Below are 6,219 nucleotides of genomic sequence, written 5' to 3' on the forward strand. Positions count from 1 at the left end.
TCTTCTTTTTTTTCAGTTGCATTAGCCCTTCTTAGATTTATTCTGTTACATTTAAGGTAGTCTTTGTGCTGCTGAAATTTCTTCCTTTTTTATGTACGTTTTTTAGAATCCAGATCTTTGAATTCAACTGTAGTGAGGGGTGGGGTGGGGAGGATTTTATAGTTCTTGTGGTAAAAGACCTCATTTTAAATTTTTACTGAAATGTTTTAAGGTTTCTTGTGAGACTAAAATGTGCTAGCAACTTTCTCTGTACAGGCTGTGTGTGTGTGCGCACGCGCGTGTGTGTGTGACTGAAACTTGAACGAGTGATACAAATCTGAAGCGAAAGACACAGACTTCTAGTTTGCTGTCTTTTTTTTCCTGGTTTTGCAATAAATTATACCTAGATAATGTAGTTCTGTATATTTAGTGAGCTGTTCTTAGTAATACTGCTGTTTCTTTAATAATTGGGTGGTAATTTTGCTAGATACAGTGTCTTAGCCTGTTAAGATAGGGCTGGTGTTTTTAGTAATATCTTATTCAGACTGAATTTGGGACCTTTGGTATTTTTACTGTTTTGCAGTGGGCTGAAATGTAATATAACTATTATCTTTCCACATACCTGTCATTAACTTAAACAAAAAAACACACCTTGAATCTGTTGCCCTATAATTTCTTGCTGGTTTTTGTTTGTCATTCTTTTGCCAAGTAACAGTTTAAACCTTAATATTGGAAAAACAGCTTAAACTACGATATCCAAAAAGCCTGAAATAGCAGTTCTTTGCTACACAAAAACTTTGTTTGTGCAGACTTTACCGGTGTTTCTTGCAAATCGGCGTCCTGCTAGGAGAGGCTCCGGAGGAGACCCAGTGTATTCTGTGGCGATCCAGCCCGTGGTTCTCGAGTTTTGTGGCGGTCTGTCATTCTTCAGCAGCTATGACTAAACAAATGGAGTTTTTCATTAAACACGCAAATGAATAACACAACCACTGCAAGAGCCCCTTCTGTTTGTATTCCATTTATTTGAGGCTGTCATACCCTGTTCTTGACGCACCTGAATTTGCAATGGAAAAACTGCGATCACAGCCAAGGGGAAGCTAGAGCTTTCTGGCAGCTGCATGTGCAGAGGGGGGGTGAGGTCTTCCACTGCATTTGCCTGATGCCAGCCGAACTTTTCACAATCATCTACCTTCTCTTCTGTGGGTTTAACTTAAACTGTTTTCTTGAGTTTGAGATTGACGTATGAGCAAAGGAGCTGATGCAGCTGATGCTGGCTTGGTCTGGTGCCTTTTTCCCTGAGGTCCTGGGACAAAACTGCATCAAGCTTTCTCATTCACTTCCTGAGAATATGTATGCGGATGTAAGAGGCCACTGCTCTTTGAGCTCACTGTGCAACTGTTCATCTAGTGCAGTTTGCAGGGTAATAATGTTGTGCTGATTAAAAACAAATGTGGGTCTATTTATGGAAACGATCAAGGAAATACTAGGTCACAGTAGTTAGCACAGCCAGTGCGGGTTTCATTTTTTATTTTAAAAACTAGTATGTATTCTGACTACTTGCTTGTTTTTAATATTCAGACTTTACAAATAGTTTAGATCAAAAAACAAGACTGACCATTCCTTCTGTATCCCGTCTGCTTCCAAAAAAAACTGCCATATTTGGTTTTCTGAATGTCTTATTTGAACTAACATAACCCTTACTTGATCTTCCTGATCTTTTTCTGTACAACAGTCAGGGCGTTTTTTAAAGCCTCAAAAACTCCTACCTCTGGTGAAAACACAGCCATGACAGGAGCTAATCTAAAGAGACCTTTTTTTTTTTTCCTTCCACCTTGCATTTTCATTACTGCCTTTACCAATCTGTGTGCGCACATGTTAAGCACACCTCCCACTTTTGCATTTATTCCTCTGTTCTGCTGAACACTCAAGTGTCGCCGTATGGTTCTGCATGGTTTAGCCAGGGCAGAGAAGGCCCTGTGGCCTGAGCCTGTAGTTGCAACTCACCACGAATCATGTAGGTTATACTTTAAATAGCCACCTTGCTTGAAAGGCTTCAAATCACGTCAGAGTTGTGAGCAACGTTAGTAGATGGTCCCTGCTGCAGAGCTTCAGTTCTCTTGTCCTCAGCGGAGGGGGGAAGCACGTGCGCCTTGCACATACCCTGCAAATTCCTCAATACAAAGCAATGTGCAACAGCAAAGCAGAGAGCCAAGGGCTAGTGTTTTCCCCAACAGCTAGCTGTCGTGATAAGAGGTGGCAGCAGCCTTGCTTATAGCTATAAAAATTTTCATTTTATAGAGCTTTGAATGTGATTAATGGTACTGTTAAGCCATGCAGACTTGATGCTTCAGTTATATTTGCAGGAGTAAGACAACTTGTTTATAAATCACTGCATTCCAACAGTCATAGGCAAGACTCTTTTTCTAACTTTAATTTGTACTGAATAAAACACAAGAAAGCAAGCTCTTAAATTCAAAGTTCATTTTGTTATGCTTGTAAATAAAAACCTAACAGATTCTAGGATGAATAGCACTATGGAGTGCTATTTATTATAGGGCTAAGCAATCTGTAGGAAGATGTTAAATATTTTAGTGTAGAGTAAGATTTTTTTTTCTCCCTATATTTCCATTTTGAATTGGCTTGGTGAAAAGACAGGAAGGGTGGCAGAAGGATGCCTTTTATCTGTGGTACCATTTTAGGACGTGTACCTGGTAGAAAACATGGAGCAATTTCTCCTCTTTGGTTGCACCCCAACATCCCTTCTTTTCATTCATGCTTTCACCCTTTGAAAAGTTGGATAGTGATCTGTGAAATTAGTATGATGATGGACTACACCTCCCAGCTGACCCTCATTTATGTGAAAAGCTTATGGAAAGGGCTGTAGAAACTCAGTGCAAGTTCAGCTTGCCAGATGCATTTGGAAGTTTCCAAGTTGGTGCTAGCTGCACTGAGTTTACTTAACTGCAGTCTCCAGCTAGGGCTGCAAGGGCAGGGAGAGGCAGGGCGGTGAACAGCAGCTCAGATGGAGTTGGCCACACTGTTTTAGGAAATCTTCCAGGCAGCCTGCCAGGGTCATTTCCTGGAGTATCTGGTTGCAGCACACTGGTCAATAGGAGCCATTTATCAGGAGCACCGATACGTGGTTTGTCTTCATATGAAACAAAAGTATTGAGGGTTTAAGCTTGTTGTTTTGTAGAGGAGCATCCTTCAGGCTGCTAATTAACATGTACGTGTCCAGCACTTCAGCTGGCCCAGCCCCTCTGGAGTCAGCGAAAGCAGCTGGTTTTTAGGGCAGAGCAGGAAAAAAAAACCCTGGTGGAAAGGGTTGGCTGACAACCCAGAGCAATACGCAGCTCAGTACTTGCCACCAGAAGGCACCTCAATGATACTGCATTGCACATATACAAAAATTCACCCGGAGGGACCACTTGTCACCTTGGCGTTAGCCTCCGTGAAGATCAGAAGCCGGGAAATGCAAGAGTAACATTTTTTCCCAAGTTAATAGCCCAGGTTCTGCATCAGGGATTGCTCACAACGCGTTTCATTTAAGGCAGTGGGACTGCCCACCGTGCTCGGCCAGGGTGGCTGCCTGCCTGCGCGTTTCCCTCGTCATGGACGTCACTAACCTTTGCGGGACGGAGCACGATCATCTCTTGTCCTCCTGGCAGCCAGGACACTGCTTTTACATCATGGAAGTAAGGCAGTGTGTTTCAGGCGCTAGTGTGGGCACTGATACATTAGCGACTTGCCTCGCAATCGCTATAGTGGAAAAGAATTTCTTAGATGGATTTGCATCTTGTGTAATCTCGGTGTGGTGAAGAAACGAGAGAAGCAGCTACAGAGAAGACCTTTCTCAAATCAGTGAACTAATTTAGTAAGGTATGTCAGGGAGCCTGTCTGAAATGCTAATCCTACTCCTTCCTACAGCTTCATCTTCCTGAAGTTCTATTAGCAATACAAATACAAGAGACTCATCTCAGTAACTAACCTTGGCATGATATTATAATAGTAATGCAAATAGCCTGCATTTATATCAAAATAAAAGTAGGTGAAAACCCAAGCTGTCAGACTCAAGCTTCAAGTCTCATTCTAGCCACACTTCAGGACAGTCATTTCAGAGAGATGCTCCCAGGTTCAGGAACGTTTTCCTTCAAGACCAGACAGCTCCTTTCTACTTTTCTTAACAAGGCAATACTTTAAGTAATTTATCCTGAGTTTATTCTGATGACAGCATATTTGGCTTTATCGTTCTTACCTGTAAGCACTAGAATTATAGCTGTTTTTCAAATCAATAGGTTAGTGAGAATAAGCTAAAGACTGAAGGCCAGTGTGGAGGTCATCAATGTACTCAAAGTTTCCAGAAAGCATTTCTGCTACACATGAAAATCCAAGTTTCCTAATATTCTAGCAATAAAGCCAACAGAAATGCCAGACGTTGAATCACCAAAAGACTTCACAATTATCGTGAGGCCTTTATTTAAACTGAAACTGAATTATCTGAAAACCAGAGACTTTAGGCTCAAATTTCAAGCTCAAGCTTCAAGCTACTAGCTTCAGAGAGGTATGCTCCCATAAAATCACTAGAAAAAATATCTCTGCCAATATGCTTTAGCCTCTTATTTTCTGCAAATAAGTTATTCAAGGGACAGAAATACCTGACTAGGTCTACCCTGAAAGAAATCTGTGTTGAACTCATGAGACCATAACATCTTTACAGAAGCACAGAATGGTTGAGGTTGGAAGGGACCTCTGGAGATCATCTAGTCAAGCAGGCTCACCTACAGCATGTTAGACAAGGTTGCATCCAGGCAGACTTTGAATATCTCCAGAGAAGGAGACTCCACAATCTCTCTGGGCAACCCGTTCCAGTGCTCCGTCACTCTCACAGTGAAGAAATGCCCCCTCACGTTCAGGTGGAACTTCCTGTGGTTCAATGTCTTCCCATTGCCTCTTGTCCCGTTACATGCAACTACTGAAAAGAGTTTAGCCCCATCCCCTTGACGCCCTCTGTTCAGATACTTAAAAGATCCTACCACGTCCCTGGTGGGCTTGAACCACCAACCTTTACAGTTAACAGCCGAACGCACTAACCAGTTGTGCTGCAGAGACAGACATAAGTCACTGCCCAGGGCAGCATAATGACTCCTCAGCTCTGACCATTCTCTGCAAGACCAAGAGGGCTGGGGCAGGAAAGGAGAAAATGAAGACCAGAAACCAATTAGAGATCACATACTTACATGAACAGGTTAAAGCTATACACTGTCTTTCCTGAGGTCCCCAGCACCACTGCTACCCTGAAGGAAAAATTCGGTGGAGATGGCAAAACTACTTTCCCAAGGGTCAGGTGGGAGCAGGCTCCATCTAAAGACAAAAAGTGACCAGGAGGACTGACAAGACTCTAAAGGCAACCTTAGATAAAGAATTAGTTTTTCCATATGGATTAAGATTTATCGTTGGACGGGTATTTCTGGATCTCCACTGCCCTTGTTTTCCAGAGGTCTGTGGTTGTGGGGAATGCACCTTCCCCATGCCAGCGGTTAAGCTGGTGTCTCGCCCAGGTGAACGTTGCTCCACCATCTGGGCAAGGTGTTATTTCATCGTTTATCATTCAAAACAGCGTTCCATACAGCCACGCGGTGTTGCTACCAGAAGCACGAGGGCCGAAGGTCCCAAAGCCTGCCACGGCTGAAGGAGACCTTTCAGATGCTGCCCATTTACTTGCACTTACGCTTCAGACCTTCCTATAGAATCACTTCGGCTGGAAGAAGGGGCATTAACTCAAGCAACAGGTACATTCACACAGGGATCTCAGCAACCACGACTACTAAGAGAGTCCTCTGCTAATGACTGAGATCACGTTAATGAAACGGCATTTTGGTGAGGAAACCTTTACCTTTGACAGTGTCTGCTTGATTATCTTGGGTATTTTTGACTTCAGGCCACAGTTTAAGGTTTGCTCATCCTTCCTGGTTTGATCCTTCTGATTTGATTTCATCCGTATGCAGATGTGCATTTGTCGCCAGAAATCTGTGATTACGAGACAAATCCCAAGTCACCAATAAGTGACGCTTGTGCTATTACATTCCCCACTTCCACAAAGTCCTAAAATGGAGGAACTCACTATGATTTACCTACAGGAATATATTAGATCTTCTGCAGGACCATATGAAGTAACATTTGGGTCCAGGAGAGAACTTTATTTTTAAACTGGGTTCCAGGTCAGGATAAAATCACAGTGTG

This window comes from Rhea pennata, chromosome 1 (genome assembly GCF_028389875.1).
Source record: "Rhea pennata isolate bPtePen1 chromosome 1, bPtePen1.pri, whole genome shotgun sequence".
NCBI lineage: Eukaryota > Metazoa > Chordata > Aves > Rheiformes > Rheidae > Rhea > Rhea pennata.